Source organism: Cervus canadensis, chromosome 8 (genome assembly GCF_019320065.1).
Source record: "Cervus canadensis isolate Bull #8, Minnesota chromosome 8, ASM1932006v1, whole genome shotgun sequence".
In the NCBI taxonomy this organism is placed as follows: Eukaryota; Metazoa; Chordata; class Mammalia; order Artiodactyla; family Cervidae; genus Cervus; species Cervus canadensis.
Genome location: NC_057393.1, coordinates 86342434 through 86366880, shown reverse-complemented (window position 1 = coordinate 86366880; position 24447 = coordinate 86342434). Strand labels below are relative to the sequence as shown.

Here is a 24447-nt window from a genome sequence, read left to right as displayed (position 1 = left end):
CCTGGGTTGGGAAGATCCCCTGGAGGAGGGCATGGAAGCACACTCCAGTATTATTGCCTGGAGAATCTCATGGACAGAGGAGCCTGGTGGGCTGCAGTCCATAGGGTTGCAAAGAGTCGGATAGAACGTTTTATTGGACCACCCCTTCCGAAGTATAAAATGTTATCATTCCCATATGTTACTGAATAGATTGTCATTACTGCAGTGGACATAATGAAGAATGTCCCCTAGGGAAGCTTTTCCTTGAGATTTAAACTCTGAAGGATATTCTCTTAGGTTGGAGGATTTCCTTTCTGCCAGCTTATCTCTGTCGCTTTTATCTGCCAGTGTCTCTGCAGAAACATCAGTAGGATTTCATAAAAGCAGAGAAGTAAAGGATGGAAAGAGTTTTGAATGTCCTTGCAAGGGTGTCCCTTTTCTCCTCTATCGCCTCTGGAGCTCTCTTAAGCAGATGGATATAGCCCTTCTGCCCCTAGGGTTTCTGATGGATTCTGAGAACCCCAGGAGAGCGTGTTGTTACAGAAGAAGATGTTGGAACCAGCATGGAATGTGAAGATTTGACCTCTGGGTTGCAGATTGGTTTTTTTGTTTAATTTTTCTTGTAGGATAGTTGATTTACAATATTGTGTTAGTTTTAGGTGTAGAGAAAAGTGTTTCAGTTATACACGTACATACGTACATTCTTTCTCAGATTCTTTTTCCATTTAAGTTATTACAGAACATTGAGTAGAATTCCCTGTGCTGAACAGTAGGTCCTTGTTGATTATGTTTTATATATAGGTAGTATATATGTTAATGCTAGTCTCTTAATTTATCACTTCTCCCCACATTTACACTTTGATAACATAAGTTTGATTTTGAGATCTGTGAGTGTGTTACTGCTTTTCAAAAAAAGTTTATTCATATCATTTCTCTATTAGGTTCCACATGTAAGTGATATTCATAAGGTACCTGTCTTTCTCTGACTTATGATAACCTCTCGGTCCATCCATGTTGCTTCAGATGGCGTTTTTCTGTTCTTTTCTATGATGGAGTAGGATTCCACTGTGTGTATTTACATACCACATCTTCTTTGCCCATTCCTCTGCTGATGGGCATTTAGGTTGCTTCCATGCCTTGGCTATTTGTGAGCAGTGCCACAGCGGGCATAGGCATGCATGTATCTTTTCAGAATTATGGTTTTCTCTGGATGTATGCCTAGGAGTGGGATTACTGTATATATATGGTGCTTGTGTATTTAGTTTTTTAAGGAACCCCCATACTATTTTCCATAGTGGCTGAACCAACTTCCATTCCCATCAACAGTGTAGGAGGGTTCCCTTTTCTCCACATGCTCTCCAGCATTTATTGTTTGTAGACTTTTTGATGATGACTGTTCTGACCAGTGTGGGGTAATGTTGCATTATGGAGTGCTGCAGATAAAAGTAAGCGTTAGTCACCGAGGAAACACATGTGGCCTCCAGGGGGCAGAGCCTCCCACTGTCTGTCTTCAGTGCACTTGGTTTTGTATGTTTGTGCTCCGGGGCAAGTCCTCCAGCACTGGGTTCACATCCCTGTGGATGAAATCAGGAGTCCTGGCTTGGCCTCACCACATGGAGTGTTGAGTGTTTTGGTTGTGGGAAACTCATTTAACATATTAAAAAAAAATTTTTTTTTGTCTTTGTGGCTTGCTGGATCTTAGTTCCCCAACCAGGGATTGAACCTGGGCCCGAGCCGTGAAAGCACTGAGTCCCAGCCACTGGGCCTCCAGGGAATTCCCTCTTTTAGCATTTTTGGGCCTCAGTTTCCTAATTTGGGGGAAGTTTTTCAGGCTATTATGTGAAGACAGCATGAACTAATATATATGTCAGCCCTTGGAAACTGTAAAGACCAACCCATGTAGACATTAGGGATATTCTTTTTTTTAACTATTATTCATTTGGCTGTGCCAGGTCTTAGTTGTAGCTTGCAGGATTTTCAATCTTCGTTATTGCTGTGACATTGAATTCCCTGACCAGGGATTGAACCTGGGGCCCTTGCATTGGGAGCAAGGAGTCCTATCAGGGACCTTCGTGCGCAGTTCTTCACAGCATGCGTCCTGGCACCATCCCTTTGCCAGAACACAGATTTGAGAGCAAAGGCTTTATCTGTCCCAGTTTTGAGAGTTTCTGCTCCAGGATAACTTCCCTGACTTATTCCCAACCCATTCTGATAACATAGTGTATATATAAAAACAGTGCAAATGGAAAAGTGCCACAGACTGTCCACGATGATAACCCAACCTGGTTCTTACTGGTTCCCACCTCAAGGTGATTTTTCTCCAGCCTTTCTCTGTGCTTACTGTTAGTCATTTCATGGGGAGAGACCAAGCCTTTTCTTCCTGTTGTTTCTCCCCTAAAACTGCTTAAATATGCAGCAAACATCCCTGGATGACCAGCTCCTCCAAGGAAGAGCCCAGGAGGTCTTCAGCTATTCACGTGCCTGGGACGGGGATGAGAAGTCTCGTCTCCCATCTCCAGCCTCTCCAGCACACTTTCCACCCAGTTTAAGAGGGAGAACCCGTCCAGCTGCGGAAGAAGGAAGTTACCAGCGTCTTAGATGCACCCTGGGCAGGAATAAGGACGCATTCCCTTGCGTTGGCCAGTTCCCCCATGCACATGGTAACAAGATGATACAAACGGGCAGAGGAAGGCAAGAGGAACTGGAATACTGCCGGAGGGGGCGTCTGCAGCTGCGGGATGTTTTTGCCAGATGCAGACATGTTAGCTGAGCCTGGTCCTCACTCTCCACCAGCTCTGCCAGCAGCAGACCACCCAGAAGACAGACAGGCAGGTGGGGCAGCAGCATTTCCGGTGCTCAGACCTGCTGTTGTGTGCCTTCAGCTGTCAGATCAGACTGATCAGACTGGGGTCTTCTGGTCTCATTTCCCACAGCATAAACTTGCCTTTGCCACTCAGAGCTGAGTCTTTGCCTGGAGTTTGATTCCGTCTGTTAATACCAGCAACTTCAACTTGAGGGAAGTATTAGAAGCCTGTCACTTTTAAGACAAAAGAAGGAATCTATGCTGGTTCCTCCTCTGCCTCCATATTTAGAGGGAGGCCAACTAAATGATCCTCAGCTTTGGAATCCAACAGGAACTGGGGGAAAATTGACTTGCCTTTTAAATCCTCCAAATCCACACTTCCTGCAGTGATTTGAAGCAGGGCGTTAGTTGGTAGAAGCACCAAGTGCTCATGGTTAAGTTTCTTAAGCCAGCTCTGCATCAGAGGAGGGATGCTCTACAGTTAGAGAGGCTGTTTAGATGCTACAGGCAATTCTCAGTTGATGCCTGATTGTGTTGGTTGTTTCCATAGAAACGGCGTGCACCTGATGGTCATTTCTGGGGACAGCACTACCTAACCCTTAAAGCAGCTATGCACTGACCCAGTTTAAGGGCCACTAATTTCCAAACAGCTATTTCAGCTGTTTCTGAGTCTCATGAGTGATGGGACATCGGGGAGTCTTGGTGGTGAAACTGAGCGGGACCCTGTGGGGCTCCTGGCACTGATGTCTTTTCCGTGTCCCCCATTTCTTGTTTGTCGGGAACAGGCTCCAGCCTCCATGACCTTCCCTGAGTTCCAAAGGGCAGATTTGAACTGGTGCTACTTAGGGAAGGGAGGGGTGCAGAGACAAGGGAGGGGCGGTCAGGAAACAATAGTGGGCCTGGTGGAGCAGGGTCCTGCTTCTCCCTCAGGGGATTCACATAACAATATCTTTGTGCTCTTTTCAATAAATGGAAGGTGTCAGCATTCTTCATTCCAGAGAAGATCACCTGAGGCCAGGTTAAAGGAACCAGGGCAACTCATCTAGAGATCACCTGAGACCAGATTAAAGGGCCCTGCATACACGCTAATCTTATCATCAGTCCCACCCTTGAACAATTGCCATAAAACGCCTCACCAAATCTTCCTGGGTTGGGACACACAGGTTTTGTGGGCATCAGCCTGCTGTGTCCCCCTTTGCCGGGCAAAGCGATGAAGCTATTCTTTTCTACTTCACCCAAAACTCTGCCTCTGAGATTCAATTTGACACTGGTGCACAGAGGCCACGTTTTTGGCATCGGTGGGGACTCTGGTGGTACCAGTGGCAATTGTGGAAGTAGATTTTTATCTAAAGGGGCAGATATGGCAAGTGATGACTTACAATGGCAGGAAGGGTGAACGGCTCTTTCACTCTTCTACATGGGTGTAAATTATCAGCAGTGCTGCTTTTCTCAGGTTGCCGTCATTTTCCATGAATTTTACTATTGAACCTGGAATTACCCCCAGAGAATCGGGAGCAGACCATCTAAGCTTAGGAAACTATAGCGGGGTTTCGGGAAGGTTCCAAGGGCTGAGGTGAAGTTAGTGGTCATTCACTACAAATGGACCAGCCATTATGGCCATGTACATCAATAGTAACCAAATAGAGGCTTTGCTTGGTGAATATGAATAAGGGAAAGGGGGTAGGTGGGAAATATATCAGAGAACATATACATATGTTGAAGCTGGATGAGGAGTGGAGGGCGGGCATGAAAGGAGAACGGGGTATAAATTAGGTAAAATTGATAGACGAAGCCAAGAAAGGTGATGTAACTACATCACAACACCTTTTTTTTTTTTTTCTGCTCAAGAGATAAAATTGACCTGGTGGTCTGGGCTCAGGGTATTTCCCAATATCATTGTGTACTGTTCTACAGGTGATTTACTACACTCCTTATGTCAGAACTAGCAACTTGGAGACCATATGAATTTCTTGTTTTTGTTCAGTCACTAAGTCATATCTGACTCTTTTGCAACCCCATGGACTATAGCCCGCTAGGCTCCTCTGTCGATGGGATTTCCCAGGCAAGAAGACTGGAGTGGGTTGCCATTTCCTTCTCCGGGGGCTCTTCCTGACCCAGAGATCAAACCTGTATGTCCTGCATTGGCAGGTGGGTTCTTTACCACTGAACCACCAGCAAAGCCCATATGAATTTCTTAGGCATACTTCATGTGAATGAGAAAGGATTGGAAGTGTCAGAACATGGGACTCGGTATTCTGAAGGGCAGCAGGTTGTCTTCATTGATAAGAGCGTCCCTGGAGCCCAGCTGTCTGGGGGCAGTTATAGACCTGCCACTTTGGCAGGTTGTTCAGCTTCTCCACACTTCAGTCTTCTCATCTGTGAAATGGGAATAGGAGCAGTTTCTCTCATAGGGAGATGATGAGGACGAAGGAGTTCATGTGTGTAAAGCACTTAAAAGTGTGCTTGGGAAAATCTAAAGAAGAGGGGATATATGGGTACATACAGCTGGTTCATTTTGCTGTACATTAGAAACACTATCTTCCCTGGTGGCTCAGGTGGTAAAGTGTCTGCCTACAATGCAGGAGACCTGGGTTCAGTCCCTGGGTCGGGAAGATCTCCTGGAGAAGGAAATGGCAACCCACTCCAGTATTCTTGCCTGGAGAATCCCATGGCTGGAGGAGCCTGGTAGGCTACAGTCCATGGGGTTGCAAAGAGTCGGATACGACTGAGCTACTTCACTTTCCACTTTCAGAAACAAACACAACATTATAAAGCATCTATACTCCAATAAAGATTAATTAAAAAGAAAAAAAGAAATGCACTTGGCACATCATGAATACTCAGGAAGCATTAGCTATTCATCTTGTATCTCAGGGGATACTTTTACACCATGAAGTGGGGGCTGGATTTATTCCTACTTCCATCTGACACACGTGGAATGTTCTGCTTAGTTTCCTCTCTGTTCTGTGTTGTCTCTACTTAAACAAACAAGTTTTTAAGCCACGCCAGGCTGGAGAAGGCGCAGCGTGCAGCTTCTGTGGATGCAAGCAGATCTTCAGCACCGTGTTTGCTTGCTAGCATTGGTTTGACACCCCAGCCATTCTGGAAATACTTCCTTTCCCCTCCTCAGTGTTCTCCCCACAGATGTTAACTCTCCGTGGGCCTTTCCTCAACTCACTGGTCTCTTAAGAAATCAGAAAACCTTAGCAAAGCTCCAGCTTTTCCTATCCCCCAGCACCCTCCGACCTCGCCCCCTCCCAGCCTCCCTGGACCTGCAGCCAGTTGCTCTGTTTTCCTTCCGAGGAAGAAGCCATTGTAAAGATGCACTGGGAGAAGATCCTGAAATACAGATGCCCCCTGGCTCTGTTCCTCCTATAGACTCGTCTCCTCACCATTCCTTCTTTTTTAAAGGGTAAATTTTACTTTTCAGATTAAGTTTTTATTGGAGTATAGTTGTTTCACAGTGCTGGGTTAGCTGCTTCTGCAAGCCAAGTGAGTCAGCCATATGTACACACACATCCCCTCTCTTTTGGACTTCCCTCCCATCTAAGTCACCACAGTGTATCGAGTAGAGTCCCCTGAGTCATGCAGTTGGTCCTCGTTAGTTATCTGTTTTATAGGTAGTAGTGTATATATGCAGTCCATGGGGCCTCTAAGAGTCAAACACGACTGAGTGACTTCACTTTGACTTTTCACCTTCATGCATTGGAGAAGGAAATGGCAACCCACTCCAGTGTTCCTGCCTGGAGAATCCCAGGGACGGGGGAGCCTGGTGGGCCGCCGTCTATGGGGTCGCACAGAGTCGGACAGGACTGAAGCGACTTAGCAGCAGCAGCAGTGTATATATGTCAATCCCAGTCTCCCAGTTCATCCCACCCTGCTTCCCCCTGTGGGATCTGCATGTCTGTTCTCTACGTCTGTGTCTGTTTCTGCTGGAAACCGCCCCCCCACCCTGCTGTCCCAAGCATATTCAGACTCCTCCCCATTCATTTCACTGTCCATCCTTCCTCAGGATTTAGGCCTTATTACCTGTGGAACTGCAAAGAGTGTAGCTCCTTATCTATTTTGATAGGTTTGAATCTCTCCATGTCCAGAAAGTCTTTATTTGTGGGATGTTTGAGGAACTACCACCCTGCATGGTTAGAACAGGGTCCTGGGACAGTGGTGGGAAGCAGGGCTGGAGAGGTGAATCAGAGGCACATCCTGAATCTGGATATTCAGGCTTCACCAACTCATGTTATGCTGGGATAGGACTTCACTCATTACTGTACTCTACAAAGGCACTCTCAGCAAGAGGGTAGTGGATGGAGCCTCTGCCATCCACCCTTGAGGGGATGGTAGAGTGGGGTCAGGAAACCCTCTTACAAAGCTACTTGTGTGATCTAACATCACAGTGATGGAAACGACCGCTTCCATTTCTTGAGCACCCACCTTGGAATATGCACTTTACACAGTAAAGTAAAAGGTCTCTCAGTCATGTCCAACTCTTTGCAACCCCATGGACTGTAGCCTTCCTGGCTTCTCTGTCCATGGAATTCTCCAGGCCAGAATACTGGAGTGAGTTGCCGTTTCCTTCTCCAGGGGATTTTCCCATCCCAGGGAGCAAACCCAGATCTCCCACATTATAGGCAGTTTCTTTACTGTCTGAGCCACCAATAAATCCCCTATATATGAACAAGTTCCATTCCAAGAGTGCGTTTGTAAGTCCAGTTTGTTCCTAAGTCCAACAGAGTTAGCCTAGGTACCCAACTAACACAATTGACTATATAGTACTGTACTGTAATAGATTTATAATACTTTTCACACAAATAATACATAAAAAACACAAAAAATAAAGATAACATTTTTAATCTTACAGGACAGTACCTTGAAAAGTACAGTAGTACAGTATAATAGCTGGCATACAGGGGCTGGCATCGAGTGAACAGGCAAGAAGAGTTACTGCCCGGAGGAGGGAGAGGAGGTAGGAGATGGTAGAGCTGAAGGATCATCAGCGATAGGAGACGAAGGGCAAGCTGCAGCTTCACTTACGCTTGACGTTGACAGAATGCACGTTCTCATCTTTGAAAGTTGGCAACTTGAAGGTTCATATGCAGGAGACTTACTATATACCCCAGGACCTCATCCAAGCCTCACAATAGCCAGGGGTAGCAAATATCACCTTACGTTTTACAGAGGAAGCATCTGGGCTCAGTGAAGTGAAGAGACGGCAAAGCCAGAGCCGAGGCTTGAGTCAAAACCCCTTCCCTCTCCCCCGACTTCATACTACCTACCACAAATAACCTCCCCAGTCTGCAGGGTCAGTTATGGAACCTGGACTAAGTCAATGATTGTGGAAGTTGAGAGGAGGAGGTAAAACTCAGAGGACTTGATGATTGGATTTGAGGAGGAAGAAAATGAAAAGGAACCCAGGATGATTCCCAGGGCTTGGGTGTGTCTGAGTAGTGAATACTGGTGTGATCTACAAATGTAGGCTGCTGGAGAAAGTGCAGATTTGGTTGGTTATTCAGTCACTCAGTAGTATCAGACTCTTGGCGACCTCATGAACAGCAGCACGCCTGGTTTCCCTGTCCTTCACTATCTCCCAGAGTTGGCTCAGACTCATGTCCATTGAGTCAGTGATGCCATCTAACCATCTCATCCTCTGTTGTTCCCTTCATCTGCCCTCAATCTTTCCCAGCCTCAGGGTCTTTTCCAATGAGTCAGCTCTTTGCATTAGCTGACCAAAGTATTGGAGCTTCCAATGAATATTCAGGGCTGATTTCCTGTAGGATTGACTGGTTTGACCTCCTTGCAGTCCAAGGGACTCTCAAGAGTCTTCTCCAGCACCACAATTTGAAAGCATAAATTCTTCAGCTCTCAGCCTTGTTTATGGTCCAACTCTCACATCTGTAGGTGACTACTGGAAAAACCATAGCTTTGAGTATGCGGACCTTTGTCAGCAAAGTGATGTCTCTGCTTTTTAATATGCTGTCTAGGTTTGTCATAGCTTTTCTTCCAAGGAGCAAGCATCTTTTAATTTCAAGGCTGCAGTCACCATCCACAGTTATTTTGGAGCCCAAGAAAATAGAAATGATAATTTTGCAGACATGAAGGAGATGAAGAAACTAATCGGCACCTGCACATTCAAGGCACATGCCAGGACTTTCCTGGTGGTCCAGTGGTTATGAGCTTCCAGTGCAGGGGACGCGGGATCAGTCTGTGGTTGGAGAACTAAGATTGCACAAACCATGCAGCTCAGTCAAGGGGAAAAAAAAATCAAGGCATTTGGCAAGTGGAAGTGATGTGGTGATGATGGTGGTGGTACAGGTGAAGTTATCAGGGTCATGATGGAGCTGGTGGTGTTGATGTCGGATGTGTTGCTGATGGAAGTAGAAGCGAAAGTGGTTTTGGAGGTGTTGGTGGTGGCTTTGGTGGTGGTGATGGTCATGATGATGGTGATGAGGGTGGTGGAGGTTGAAGTGGAGGTGGTTTTGGAGGTAGTGTGATGGTAGTAGCAACTGCGTAGAAGGAACAACAATCAGAGTGGAGATAAACTGTTGTCATCATCATCATTTTTTCATACTTTCCATTTTTCTGGTTGAGAGGGAAAATTATGGCCCAGGAAGGCAGAAATCATCCTTCTGGTTGAGAGGGAAAAGTATGAACAGAGAAGGCAGAAATCATACTGTGGACTACTGATTGAGCTGTGAGTCTGTTATGGACAGGCTAAACCTCCAGCTGCCAGAGTATACTTAGTAGTGGTTTCTGGGAAGCAACAAAGAACAGATATAATAATTTTGAATAAGAATTTGGCTCTTCTCGACATAAACTTAGAGACACCTGAAAACGCAGTCGTATTTTGAAGCAGGTTTTGCTGAAATGCGCTGACTGCACCTGGCTTTGGAGACCAACATGATGAGAGCCCAGAGTTGCGCTCTTTGCCAGCACACCTACTTCCACAAAGATTCTCCTCTCCAGGTGGGGGGTACCTGCCCAGTGTGTGGAACAGGCTGATGTCCAGTGACTCTTGGATGACCAAAGGAACTAATGGGGAAATGTTGGCATGGAATGTAAAGTGGAAACATTCTGCACCTTTGAGTTGACACGAGTTTATTATCACAAGCCTGATTTAGAAATAGTCACCAAGTTCACAGCCCAGAGCATCCTACAACTCTATTAACAGAGTTAATAGAAAGAAAGATCTTAGAATGTCAATGAGCTTTGACTAACATTTGCTTTCCATAATATGCATCCATTGTAGGACATGTAGTCTGAAGACCCAGTGTATTCTGAATAATTCATTGTGTGAACCTTATTTCTTAATTAAATAAATATAAACTAGATTTTATGATGTTAATAAAACGTGACAGCTGAATAAGACTCAAGGGAAAGAAACAAAATAAAAACAAATACTACTATGACCACCATTTCTATAAACAACAATTACCTTTGGGTCAAGTTTCTGAATAAAACATTTCTGGAAAGAGCCAGACATTCTCACATACTTGATTTCCCTCCAGCACCCCCCAAGGCAGTCCCTCAGCTTCTTCTGTAACATCTCCAATAGCAGCTATTGGAGATGATCTTATTATGTATATGTACCCATAGCGCCCTCTCACTTTCTGTATCTTGTTCCTCAAGGGATATTTTTGTGTGAAACCCACTCTGAAAAGTAAAAGGGCACCCAGGAAGCTGGTGTCGCCTTTGAGACAGATAATCAAAGAAAGCTGGTGAGTTTTCCCCTTTAGAATCCCTGGGATATTTCTGGTCAGTTTCTCTACATACTTTCCAAGGAAATGTGCAGAATATTTCCTGAATCTGTTTGTTGTTATAATGAAACCAAACAGTCCTGGAACAACTTGATGTTCTAACTTGGAAATAAATAGAGTTAAAGTGTGGACACACATATGCACATTTCTACTCTGTGGGACAGAGATGAGAATGGTGGGGGGGAGGGGAGAGGTGGTCCTTCTATCTCCATTTAACATGGTGAACTCAAAGTTAAATGTGGTCTTCCGGGGGATTTCCAGTTGGTGCCTTGTAAGGGGGATGGATCATGACTGTATTTCTTTGCCCAGAACCTGTAACTTTTGCCAGAAAGGGCTGTGTCAGGATAGAGCAGGGACCGGAGCTAAGCCACTTTGTCATTCATTCCCTTTGTTACATATCCTTATCTCTAAAGAGAGAGTTTTCCTAGAGCTCTTCTTTGAAAGTGAAAGTCATGTCTGACTCTTTGCGACCCCATGGACTGTAGCCCGCCAGGCTCCTCTGTGCATGGGATTCTCCAGGCAAGAATACTGGAGTGGGTTGCCATTCCCTTCTCCAGGGGACCTTCATGACCTAGGGAATCCAACCCAGGTCTCCAGAATTGTAGGCAGATTCTTTACCATCTGAGTCACCGAGGAAGCCCACAGAGCTCTTCTGTGGTGGCGAGCAATCTCATCAGCCTCCTCTCTTATCCCTCTTCATTTCATCAAGTACACTGCATCCTCTTGGGTCTTCTTTTAGTCCCTGAAACATGAGCAACTTCCCACCAAATGGTCTCCAGCCATGCCTTGCCCACTGCTGGAAATGCTTTTTTGTCTAACTTTTCCATCTCAGATGAGCTGAGTCCTCCTATCCTGGTGGAACTCGGAGGAGACATCCATCCCTGAGCTACCGAAGCAGCCAGGGATGTCTTTCCACATCATTCCAGAAATGTATCGGAAGACCCATAGGTCTAATAATGGCAGACATTCTTCCTCCTTCAGCAACGATTGGGCAAAGTGTTTGATTTTTGTTGTGGCACTATATAGATAAGCTTAAACTTGGCCAAATGCATTTTCTACCTCAGGTTCAAGAAGCCTAAAGCATAGATTGGAGGAGACCTGTCCTGCTCAGCAGAGAGGAGGATGCCTTATTCTCACACAACTTTTCACTGGAGGAGTCCATGGTTGCCATGCCACACGTAACTGCCATGGTAGTTTCTGGGTTCAGCTACAAGCCCTTCAGAGAGTAGCCGGACTGGGAACTTCCCCGGTGGTCCAGTGGTTAAGAATTTGTCTTCCAAAGCAGGCAGTGCAGGTTCAAACCCTGATGGAGGAGCTAAGACTTCAAATGCATTGAGGCCAAAAAACCAGAACATAAAACAGAAGCAATGTTGTAACAAACTTAACAAAAACTTAAAAGGAAGCATTGGTACTGAATTTTAAAAATAAAGGATACATGTATATGTATAACTGAATGACTTTTCTTATACCTGAAACTAACATGACCTTGTAAACCAACTGTACTCTAAAACAAAAATTAAAAAAATGAAAAACGGTATTAGTATCAACGGTTACACAGAATGAATTTACTCTTCACCTTTCCACGTGGGAGAAAAAGAGGAACCACATATCTTCCATTGCCTGGGACTTCTTCAGAAGACAGACACCCTATCTGTTGAACAAAAACTTGAGAGTTTTTTTAAAAATTCTTATTTATTTGCATTTTTTAAAATTGGTATTGAAAGATAGTTGATTTACAATGTGTGTTAGTTTCAGGTGTCCAGCAAGGTGACTCAGTTTTATACACGTATCTTCTTTTTTTACCCTCACTTCCATTATAGGTTATTTTGTATATAGTTTCCTATGCTGTACGGTAGGTCCCTGTTGTTTATCTATTTTATATATAATAGTATGTATGAAAGCTTGAGTTTTAAAGTCATTGCATTTTTGGAAACTTGAGAGCAGGATCTCAGACCAGATTCATCTCTGGATTGATTTTGGGGCGGGGGAGGCAGGGAAGACTTGGTATTGTTGTTTATCTTATTCCTTGTTTGGGAGAAGATAGGAAAACAAGGTTAGGGATGTATCCTGGACTGTCTGAGCAAGGAAGGATACAGAAGGCCTTTTCCAGAAAACTCCAGCCTTGTGCAAGATCCATCTTTTCAGCACATGTGCTCATTTCTTGGTCCGTAAACTGTGAACATTATTTCCTCCCCAGAATGGATAAAAGATGAGTGAGCGAGGGTCTGGGCTGTGCCATGCTTCATTGGCTAGGAGATGAGACTCACACAGGTCTGAAAAGCACTGAAACCCCAAACGTTGCCCCCACTGTGACTGCTGCCCGTGACGTGACATATCTGGGTCCCTCCATGCCCCCTCTCATTCCTTCTGCAATTACACAGCCCGCTAAACATGCCCAGGAGTTAAGCTGCCCAAGCAGCTGTCGATTTCCACATGAAGATTCCAAACCGCAGCAGCTGAAGTCTGAACTCCTGCAAAAAATACTTGGCAGGAAATACCCACAGATGGCCCAACAAGCTCACTGATCTGCTTGTAACTGAAACAGAAGCCAGACACACTTGGGAGAAGGAAGAGTGAACGGAGCAGAGCCTGGGAAACTCACTGAAGGCGGTGTTCTCTGCCTAAATCCGCATCGTGCAAAGTGACATGTCGTTCTGCACACACATTTTAGTGCGTTGAAAAAACAGCTGGAAATATACGTGTAAGATTAGACGCCTGTAAATAGAAGGCAAGAATGGTGAACGTAGCATGGGGTGACATTTGGAAGCCAGCCTTCTGACTGACATGTGGGAGAGACACCAGCGCATTCAAGTTCAGTGTGCTTGTCCAAGTTTCCAAGGTGACTCAGGAGAGGATGTGCATTTGTACCTCGATGACTCCCCACCCTTCTCAATGTGTCCCTGATGTTGCCTGGGCGTTCTACTTCGTGATTCTTCATGAGAGAAATGAACTGCATCTGAGCATCTGCCTCTGATCACGGCTACATCTGGCCTTCAAGGCCACCCTCAGAGGCCAAGGATTGTGAAGCGTGGGTCATGGGCAGATGGACTTCGGTGCAGGCTGTGGACCTTACAGGAACTGTGAACCCCCTGGGCTGTGGTCCAGGAGTGCCTGCAGATCACTGAGTTGGGGGGTCATGTATGGACGGGTGAGCCTTTGTGGAGGCCCAAGTTTCCAGAAAAGTTCCAGCACCTTATTGGAGAAAAAAAAGAAAAACAGTTTGGCCACTGCGTGATTGGGTCAGCATCACCTCTCCCCAGTCCCAGCACATAGTCACAAGGTACCCCGTGAATTTGCCTGTGTGGGGAGGGGAGAGCCAGTGAGTAAGCCCAGCTTTCCCAACTGGGCAGGATGCTGCCAAAGGGGCACATCTCCAGCTCTCACAGCATCCAAGCCATTGAATTGGGAGCTCCATGACTGGGAGGAGGGGGCAGATTGGGAGAGCAGCGTATAAGATACCTGGAGGGCATTAAAGGTCATGGTTCCAGCTGACAGCATCCTTGGTTCCATCAGGAAGCGGGCTCATGAGCCTGGGGAAAATCTCACCCCCAGACCCCCTCAACTGGCCCGTGTGCACCCCCAGCACACCACGTGGCAAACCCCACCTCACCCATTTTGGCCGTTCCCCGCCTGAGCTCCCCAGGACCGCGGCCCCAAGTTGGACCAGGCTGCCCTCAAGGGTGAAGCCACAAACTTGAATTGTAGTGCCACCTTCAGGAAGACACAGGAAAGGCGATCCGCAGTCCACATTGTATGTAGAGAAGACTCTCACGCTTAAGAATTCTGCCAGGAGAGGGAGCAGGAAGCTTGGGGCAGGTGTATCTATGCAGGTCTGAGAAAGCCTCAGAATCTGGCAGACTAATGAAAGGTATTTCTACCCTGAAGGCACTTAGTAAAAATTAGAGGAAGTGAAAGGGAAAGTCGCTCAGTCATGTCCAACTCTTTGCGACCCCATGGACTGTAGCCCGCCAGGCTCTTCTGTCCATGGGATTCTCCAGGACAGAATACTGGAGTGGGTAGCCATTCCCTTCTCCAGGGGATCTTCCCAAATGCTACCTCAAATATGGAAACAACAGTGCAGAACGCCGAGGACCATGAGAAATCAAGGAAATGTGGCATCATTAAAAAGATCACCGGAATCTTCTAGTAACCAAACCCCAAGACATGGAGATCTGCAACTTACCTGGTAAAAAATTAGATATAGCACTTTTACAGAAACTCATTGAGCTATAAGAAAACACAGAAAAACGAGTCAGTGAAATCAGGAAAGCAGTACACAACCAAAATGAGAAATTTAACAAAGAGATAGAAATCAAAGAAAGAACCACACACATTCCGGAGCTGAAGAATTCCATGAATGAAGTAAAAAATGCAATAGAAAGAATCAACATTACAGTCGATTAAATAGAAGAAAACAGCCAGTGAGACTGAGGAGAGGAGCTTTGAAATAAGCCTGTTCAGGACTTCCGTGGCGGTCCACCTAAGAATCTGCCGTCCGACGCAGGGGACACGGGTTTGATCCCTGGTTGGGGAACTAAGATCCACACACAACTAGAGAACCTGTGTGCTACAACGAGAAGCTCATGTGCTGCTACAGAGACCCAACACAGCCTAACGATAATAATAAATATATTTTTTAAAAAAGAAGTGACCCTGTTTGAGGAGACAGAAGAAAGAAAGAAAGGGAGGAAAGCATCTTCACCTATGTTTTCTGTCTTCTCTCATGTGATCTATGAGACAGTATTAAGAAAAGCAATAGCTAAATCATTGAAGTTTCAAAAGGAGAAGAGATGGAGAAGGAGATAGAATAATTATTTAAAGACATGATGGCTGAGTGCTTCCCAAACTAGGAAGAGATTTGGAATTCCAAGTTCATGAAGCTAAAAATCATCCTATTATTTCAAACCAAGGCAATCTTTTCTAAGACACATAATAATAAAAAATGTCAAAAATCAAAGACAAAGAGAGAATCCTAAAGGCAGCAATAGAAAATATTATAACATACAAGGAAATCTCATTGGCTATCAGCAGATTTCTCAGCAGAAAAGTTACAAGCTGGGAGGGAGTGGGATATTTTCAAAGGGCTAAAAGAAAAAACATGTTGACCAAGAATACTCTATTCAGCAAAGTTATCCTTCAGAAATGAAAGATAAAGACTTCTCAGACAAACAAAATCTGATGAAATCCATCCCCACGAGATCTTCCTTAAAAAGAAAAACTAAATTGAAAAGATCCATGCTCCCCAGTGTTCACAGCAGCACTGGTTACAATGGCCAAGACGCAACCTCAATGTGCATCGACAGGTGATAAAGAAGATGTGGCATATGTATGTATGAATATTAGTTATAAAAAAGAATGAAATAATGCCATTTGCAGCAACATTGATGGATTATCATACTAAGTGAAGTAAGTCAGCCAGAGAAAGACAAATGTCATATGATATCACTCCTACATGGAATCTAAAGAAAAGATACAAAAGAATTTATTTACAAAATAGAAATAAATTCACAGACTTAGAAAACAAACTTATGGTTACCAAAGAGGGGAGGCAGGGGCAAGGATAAATTGGCAATTTGGGATTAAAAGATATACACTGCTATATATAAAATAGATAAACAATAAGGACCTACTTTATAGCACAGGGAACTATATTCAGTATCTTATAAAAAAAACTGTAATGGAAAAGACAGCATATTAAAAAGCAGAGACATTACTTTACCAACAAAGGTCGGTCTAGCCAAGGCTATGGTTTTTCCAGTAGTCATGCATGGAGGTGAGAGTTGGACTATAAAGAAAGCTGAGGGCCAAAGAATTGATGCTTTTGAACTGTGGTGTTGGAGAAGACTCTTGAGAGTCCCTTGGACTGCAAGGAGATCCAGCCAGTCCATCCTAAAGGAGATCAGTCCTGGGTGTTCATTGGAAGGACTGATGCTGAAGCTGAAACTCCAATACTTTGGCCACCTGATGCAAAGAGCTGACTCACTTGGAAAGACCCTGATGCTGGGAAAGATTGAAGGCAGGAGGAGAAGGGGACGACAGAGGATGAGATCATCAACTCGATGGACATGAGTTTGAGTAAACTCCAGGAGTTGGTGATGGACAGGGAGGCCTGGTGTGCTGCCGTCCCTGGGGTTGCAAAGAGTCAGACAGGACTGAGTGACTGAACTGAACTGAATGGAAAAGAATCTGAAAAAGTATATTCTGGATCACTTTGCTGTACATCTAAAACATTGTACAGTTTTAAAAAATAAATCAAATAAATAAGTAAATTCTCACATTGCTTAAGGATTTGTGGGGAAAAAGTAGCACTCCCTACTGAAGATCTCTTTGTTTAGAATCTTAGGGCAGGTAGGAATTTTACAGAGGGGCTAGGAATAGAGAGTGGGGCTTCCCAGGTGGCATGGTGGTAAAGAACCCACCTTCCAATGCAGGAGACCTAAGAGACACGGGTTTGATCCCTGGGTCAGGAAGATCCCCTGAAGGAGGGATGGCAGCCCACTCCAGTATTCTTGCCTGGAGAATCCCATGGACAGAGGAGCCTGGCGGACTACAGTCCATGGGGTCACAAAGAGTCGGACACGACTGAAGCAACTTAGGATAAATGCATATTTAATTCTAATTATAATATACCCTGAAATGAAGTCTTTCTCCTTTCCTTGGCTTTAGTTCATGGCACGTGGTGACTTGTAAGACACTTTTCACCGAAGTACGCATACTGATGCAAGTGTTCTCCTGTCCTCCTCATGCAGTGATGCTCTGGTAAATGTTTTACCACCAGATCTCCAGGAGGGGGAGCTCTTGTAGCATTTGCCAACTTCCGTGGTGTCGGTGCTGCCACACCGCTGTCTTCAGACTTCCAAGGTGATGTCACCAAATGTGTATTTGGGAGAAGATGCACATAATGATCTTATGAGCCATCGGAGTTAGCCTGAACATCACCGCATGCCATTAATAGATTTCTACTGTTATTTGGAAATAACATGTGTGTTCATTGCTAATGGAAATATACTGAATTTTGCTTAAGTTTGGAAAAAAATTTTTGAAAATATGCTCTTGAATCGTTTGAATTTCTGTGAAAGGCTTATATTTTTTTTAAAAAAGATTGCATATGTGTTCCTTTAGATGTGAGAAAAGGAAGGTAAATAAAACTACATATTCAACATGGCTGATTTATCTTTAATTATAAACTGACATAATTAGGGGAGGTTCCATTTTAGAGGTTCCATGAATGACTATTAGTTTAAGGGGAGAATTGCAGAATACTATGAGAGTTAATGGTGATTGCAGCCATGAAATTAAAAGACGCTTACTCCTTGGAAGGAAAGTTATGACCAACCTAGATAGCATATTAAAAAGCAGAGACATTACTTTGCCAACAAAGATCTGTCTAGTCAAGACCATGGTTTTTCCAGTGGTCATGTATGGATGTGAGAGCTGGATTGTGAAGAAAGCTGAGCGCCGAAAAATTGATGCTTTTGAACTGTGGTGTTGGAGAAGACTCTTGAGAGTCCCTTGGACTGCAAGGAGATCCAACCAGTCCATCCTAAAGGAGATCAGTCCTGGGTGTTCATTGGAAGGACTGATGTTGAAGCTGAAACTCCAATACTTTGGCCACCTGATGTGAAGAGTTGATTTATTGGAAAAGACCCTGATGCTGGGAGGGATTGGGGGCAGGAGGAGAAGGGGACGACAGAGGATGAGATGGCTGGATGGCATCACCGACTCGATGGACATGAGTTTGAGTAAACTCTGGGAGTTGGTGATGGACAGGGAGGCCTGGTGTGCTGCGGTTCATGGGGTCGCAAAGAGTCAGACACGACTGAGTGACTGAACTAAACTGATGAGAGTTAAAATATTTGTGAGTCATGACTGATTCAGTTTTGTTATTCTGTTTTGGACAGAACTATCAATCTCTCCTTGGGTTCATGTACACTTGACATTGAAAATGATGCCCTTTCTTGAGAATATAAGTTTGATTGTTTTGAATCTGTTTTTTTTTTTTTTTTTTTTTTTTTTAAATCAGCCTCAGAACAAGAGATTTAAACACCTAGCAGAATTTTAGGTTGGCCTGAGAAGGGATGTTCTTTCTTGGACATTTGCAGGAAAATTGAGGAGAAATTTTTCGTCAGGTAAATAGAGACACAAGATGGTGCTAAAGGAGTGTCTTTTAGGCATGTGGTTCCTTTATTTTAAAACCATATTTAGAAATGAGTTATTTTAAGATGTGATCTACATATCGGTGTGTATGGGTGTTTAAGGATCTTTTAAGAGGCGATCAGTACTGAATTAATGCAAAAATGTGGTGGGAAAGAATTCGTGAAGACTGTGAAATGAACAGATCAGTGTGAGGAGGGCAGGGGGCGGGGGGTTGCTTCTGTCCCCTGACTTCTCTTCTCTCCGAGGAAGCGCATTCATCTTGCCTTCTCTTGCTTGTGGTCGACTAAGAGCTCAGGTTGGTATCTGCTCCAGGAAGGAAACTTGTCAGAATCTCCTGGAAGAACCTTTAAGAAAGAAAAACAACCTGTCCTTGGCTGCATCAGATCTCAGCTGTGGCTCTCGGGATCTTCATTATCTCCCGCAGGGCGTGGTTTCTCTGGTTGTAGTCGCCCTGGGGTATGTGGGATTTTAGTTCCCCAACCAGGGATCGAACCCACATCCCCTACAGATCCTTAACCATTGGACAACCAGGAAAGTGCCTCCTGGAAGAGCTTCGATGTGCAAGGTTTCTCTCTGCCTTGGGGGAGATTTCCTAGTCTGACCTCCCATCCCATCTTCATTCGTTCATATCTCTGCCCTCTTTGCCCACTGCTGCCCCTATGTCTGTTAATGTACAGAGATACCTTCCCAGATGTAACCTGGTCCCTGTGTGCCCTTACATATGGACTATTCAGAGGACCAAAAGTCCTGGCTGCTTTCTTTTATTATTTTTTTAAAATTATTTATTTATGTATTTATTTTTGGCTGCACTGGGTCTTGGTTGCGTGGACTTTCTCTAGTTGCAGTGAGCGGGGGCTCACTAGAACCTGAGTCTCCTGCATTGACAGGCCGATTCTTAACCACTGGACCCCCAGGGAAGTTCCTTACTCTCGTTTTAAAATTGAGGAAACTGAGACTCATGGAGGTCAAATGACTTTTGCCCAAAGTCACACACAGATACCTGGAAGACCAGGGTGCCAGCTATTCTGACAGAACAGTCAGAATTTTGATGTATTAATTTGCTTTTCCTTTAATAAAAAGCCAGCATTGCTTATTTAGAGAAAGACCACAAATAGCACCCAGGAGGTCTGAGTGAATTGTCTGAATCACACTGTGAAAGTTGGCTTGGCTCCAAGGGAGCAGAAGCCAGGGTTGGCAGGAGCTCACAACCCCTCTGGAAGTTTCTGCTTGGACCAGGCACATGTTATGTCCACACACATCAGCTGCAGCACTCCTGGCTGAACTCAGGACACTGGGAGGAGGCTGTCTGTTTCCCACACAGGATCACAGGGCAGGGCTGGGAGGTGGGAAGGGGCATGCAACCTCTGGCACAGTAATACAACCTAGCTCTGTCCCCTAAATCCCGTGCTGCCTGGGCCTTCGACTCTAATCCAATAGCATTGCCACAACCCAGTAGAGCCAAGTGTTCACTAGAACAAATTCTCTTAACTGCCACAGTCTCGTGGAGACATCAAGAGTGGAAAAATCAAACTCATCATGAAAAAATCTGACTTGTGACCATCTGTAGCTGACTAGTTATGAAAATGTTTAGAATGATGCGATGAGTCTGCTGTGGTGTAGAAATGTTCCATGTTTATCAGCAGCTTCACAAAAACTCTGGTTCCGGGAGTGGGTCCTTTCTGTGTTCTATGCCAATCTGAAGCAGAAATGAAGCCCAGTTACTTCCTATGTTAGCCTGGTGTCTGATCCTTAGACCATATCTGACTTGCACCCCTGGGAGATATAAAATCCTCTAGCCTCTTATATTAGGTGATTAACAATTATACCCAGACAGCTAAACCAGCTAGTATTCTGGTGAGGATGTGAATATAATAGTGATAATAACTAAAAGGTACAGATGAGCCGCTAAAAATAGCATCCTTGCCTATTATATGAGAAGTAAACCTCCATCAGGCAGCAACATGCACCATCAAATTTTTCTGCTTTGCACACCCCCTGCTAACAATAATACAGTCCTCAGTGATTTAAAGAGCAAAGCAACTTTTTTCTCCTGGAATCTGACTGTAATTTGTGAGCTGCCTTTGTAAAAGCACCCTGGCTGGAAAGGTCCATTGGGCAATGTCTCTCTGTTTCCTAGAGGGGAAATTGAAGCAGCGAAAATGACTTGTACCCTTATTACCACTGAATGGAACTTGGGGTTCTCGTTTCTTATGGAGTGAAAATAAACTCTCAATATCTTCTCTTAAAGCATTGGCAGTCAGTGATAATATCTCTATCATATAACTGTTTTACAGTTCTCCACTCAAAAGTAGAGTTAGCTTGGCAACCTGCTTGGTCCCAGTCATGGTTGGCCCTTAGGGCTGGATCCCTCAGATGTGCTCCCTGCAGGAAGCCATCTGAGTGTCTGACATCCGGGGCTTGATGGCATGACAGGGGACAGAGCCCACAGCAGACATGCAGTGTCGCAGAGGTCACGGCGCTTTCCTGCTGAGGGTCCTCAGTGCTCATTTTACCGACAACTGTGATTGCTCACTGGATACCAGCCAGTGTACTGAGGATTCAGACAAATAACGGAGCATCAGTGAAACCTCCCCGTGGCGCTGCTGGACAGTGCCCTGATGCTTTCTAGGCATTCAGCTCTCCTGGGTGGGGCAGCAAAGATGACATTTTGTCCAAGACTCAGTTGTGGTGTTCAGTCGCTCAGTCATGTCTGATTCTGTGTGACCCCATGGACTGCAGCACACCAGGCTTCCCTGTCCTCTGCTATCTCCTGGAGTTTGCTCAAACTCATGTCCATTGAGTCGATGATGCCATCCAACCATCCCATCCTCCTGTCCTCAATCTTTCCCAGCATCAGGGTCTTTTCCAATGAATCAGCTCTTCGCATCAAGTGGCCAAAGTATTGGAATTTCAGCTTCAGCCCTTCCAATGAATATTCAGAGTTGGTTTCCTTTAGGATTGACTGGTTTGATCTCCTTGCTGTCCAAAGGGACTTGCAAGAGTCTTTTCCAGCACCACAATACAAAAGCATCAATTCTTCAGCGCTCAGACTTCTTTGTGATCCAGCTGTCACATCTGTACATTACTACTGGAAAAACTATAGCTTGACTATATGGACATTTGTTCACAAAGTGATATCTCTGCTTTTTAATATGCTGTCTAGGTTTGTCATAGCATTTCTTCCAAGGAGCAAGTATCTTTTAATTTCATGGCTGCAGTCACCACCAGCAGTGATTTTGGAGCCCAAGAAAAGACTCAGAATTTATCTTTATTTATCAAATGTCTTCCACCCAGTATTTCTGCTGAGCTTCCCCTACAGTCATTTGCACACATTTGAAGGTAGAGAAGTCAGAGGATGAGATGTTTCCATAGCGTCACCAACTCAATGGACATGAACTTGAGCAAACTTCAGGAGATCGTGGAGGACAGGGAAGCCTAGAGTGCTGCAGTCCATGGGGTCGCAAAGAGCCAGACACCACTGAGCGACTGAACAGTAAGAGAAATCAGGCTTGACTTTTTGGGCCTCTTCCCACATTAACCTGAGGACATGTTGCCCACTAGAGGTTAAAATAAATCAGTACCTTGCAACACAGTCTTGTTTAGTAGCATTCTATTTTAGGTGAGGAAATGTTGAAAACAAAGATGATGAAAACAGAGATGAAAATATTCTAGAGAAGGAATGAAGCTAAAGTAATTGTGAACCTGGAGATTCATAGTTCTGGTGATGGGGACCATAGGGGTGTGTATAAAATACACTCATCTTTTCTCAGTTATGTTTTGGTTCATAAGATCACCCCTGGTGATCTCCAAGTGGCAGTGCCCTATGACAGATTCTAGACGTTGTGTTTTATCACTTTTCCTGAGATTTAGATGGGAGCTGTCTCAGAAATATCATGGTAATCCCAGTCTATGCCCCGACCAGTAATGCTGAAGAAGCTGAAGTTGAATGGTTTTATGAAGACCTACAAGACCTTTTAGAACTAACACCCAAAAAAGATGTCCTTTTCATTATAGGGGACTGGAATGCAAAAGTAGGAAGTCAAGAAACACCTGGAGTAACAGGGAAATTTGGCCTTGGAGTACAGAATGAAGCAGGGCAAAGGCTAATAGAGTTTTGCTAAGAGAATGCACTGGTCATGGGCAAACACCCTCTTCCAACAACACAAGAGAAGACTCTACACATGGACATCACCAGATGGTCAACACCAAAATCAGATCGATTATATTCTTCACAAGGCAAAGATGGAGAAGCTCTATACAGTCAGCAAAAACAAGACCAGGAGCTGACTGTGGCTCAGATCATGAACTCCTTATTGCCAGATTTAGACTTGAATAGAAGAAAGTGGGGAAAACCACTAGACCATTCAGGTATGACCTAAATCAAATCCCTTATGACTATACAGTGGAAGTGAGAAATAGATATAAGGGACTAGATCCGATAGACAGAGTGCCTGATGAACTATGGATGGAGGTTCGTGACATTGTACAGGAGACAGGGATCAAGACCATCCCCAAGAAAAAGAAATGCAAAAAGGCAAAATGGCTGTCTGAGGAGGCCCTACAAATAGCTGTGAAAAGAAGTGAAAAGCAAAGGAGAAAAGGAAAGATATACCCATCTGAATGCAGAGTTCCAAAGAATAGCAAGGAGAAATAAGAAAGCCTTCCTCAGTGATCAGTGCAAAGAAATAGAGGAAAACAATAGAATGGGAAAGACTAGAGATCTCAAGAAAATGAGAGATACCAAGGGAACATTTCATGCAAAGATGGACTCAATAAAGGACAGAAGTGGTATGGACCTAACAGAAGCAGAAGATATTAAGAAGAGGTGGCAAGAATACACAGAAGAACTGTACAAAAAAGATCTTCACAACCCAGATAATCACGATGGTGTGATCACTCACACTCACCTAGAGCCAGACATCCTGGAATGTGAAGTCAAGTGGGCCTTAGAAAGCATCACTACGAACAAAGCTAGTGGAGGCGATGGAATTCCAGTTGAGCTGTTTCAAACCCTGAAAGATGATGCTGTGAAAGTGCTGCACTCAATATGCCAGCAAATTTGGAAAACTCAGCAGTGGCCAGAGGACTGGAAAAGGTCAGTTTTCATTCCAACCCTAAAGAAAGGCAATGCCAAAGAATGCTCAAACTACCGCACAATTGCACTCATCTCGCACGCTAGTAAAGTAATGCTCAAAATTCTCCAAGCCAGGCTTCAGCAATACGTGAACCGTGAACTCCCAGATGTTCAAGCTGGATTTAGAAAAGGCAGAGGAACCAGAGATCAAATTGCCAACATCCACTGGATCATCAAAAAAGCGAGAGAGTTCCAGAAAAACATCTATTTCTGCTTTATTGACTATACCAGATCATTTGACTGTGTGGATTACCATAAACTGTGGAAGATTCTGAAAGAGATGAAAATACCAGACCACCTGACCTGCCTCTTGAGAAACCTGTATGCAGGTCAGGAAGCAACAGTTAGAACTGAACATGGAACAACAGACTGGTTCCAAATAGGAAAAGGAGTATGTCAAGGCTGTATATTGTCACCCTGCTTATTTAACTTCTTTGCAGAGTACATCATGAGAAACGCTGGGCTGGAAGAAGCACAAGCTGGAATCAAGATTGCCGGGAGAAATATCAATAACCTCAGATATGCAGATGACACCACCCTTATGGCAGAGAGTGAAGAGGAACTAAAAAGCCTTTTGATGAAAGTGAAAGAGGAGAGTGAAAAAGTTGGCTTAAAGCTCAACA

The 24447-nt window shown here is 44.5% G+C and overlaps 1 protein-coding gene and 1 long non-coding RNA gene across 2 annotated transcripts in view; both read left to right on the top strand.

Moving 5' to 3' along the window:
- Positions 1-24447, top strand: part of SLC35F3 (solute carrier family 35 member F3) — a 416096-nt gene that overhangs the window by 184468 nt on the left and 207181 nt on the right. The gene's annotated exons all lie outside the window — the stretch shown is intronic.
- LOC122446652 lies at positions 5739-22703 on the top strand. Its single transcript, XR_006270954.1, has 4 exons — positions 5739-5748; positions 13365-13372; positions 13545-13554; positions 22577-22703. It is a non-coding gene; the product is annotated as an uncharacterized LOC122446652 (long non-coding RNA).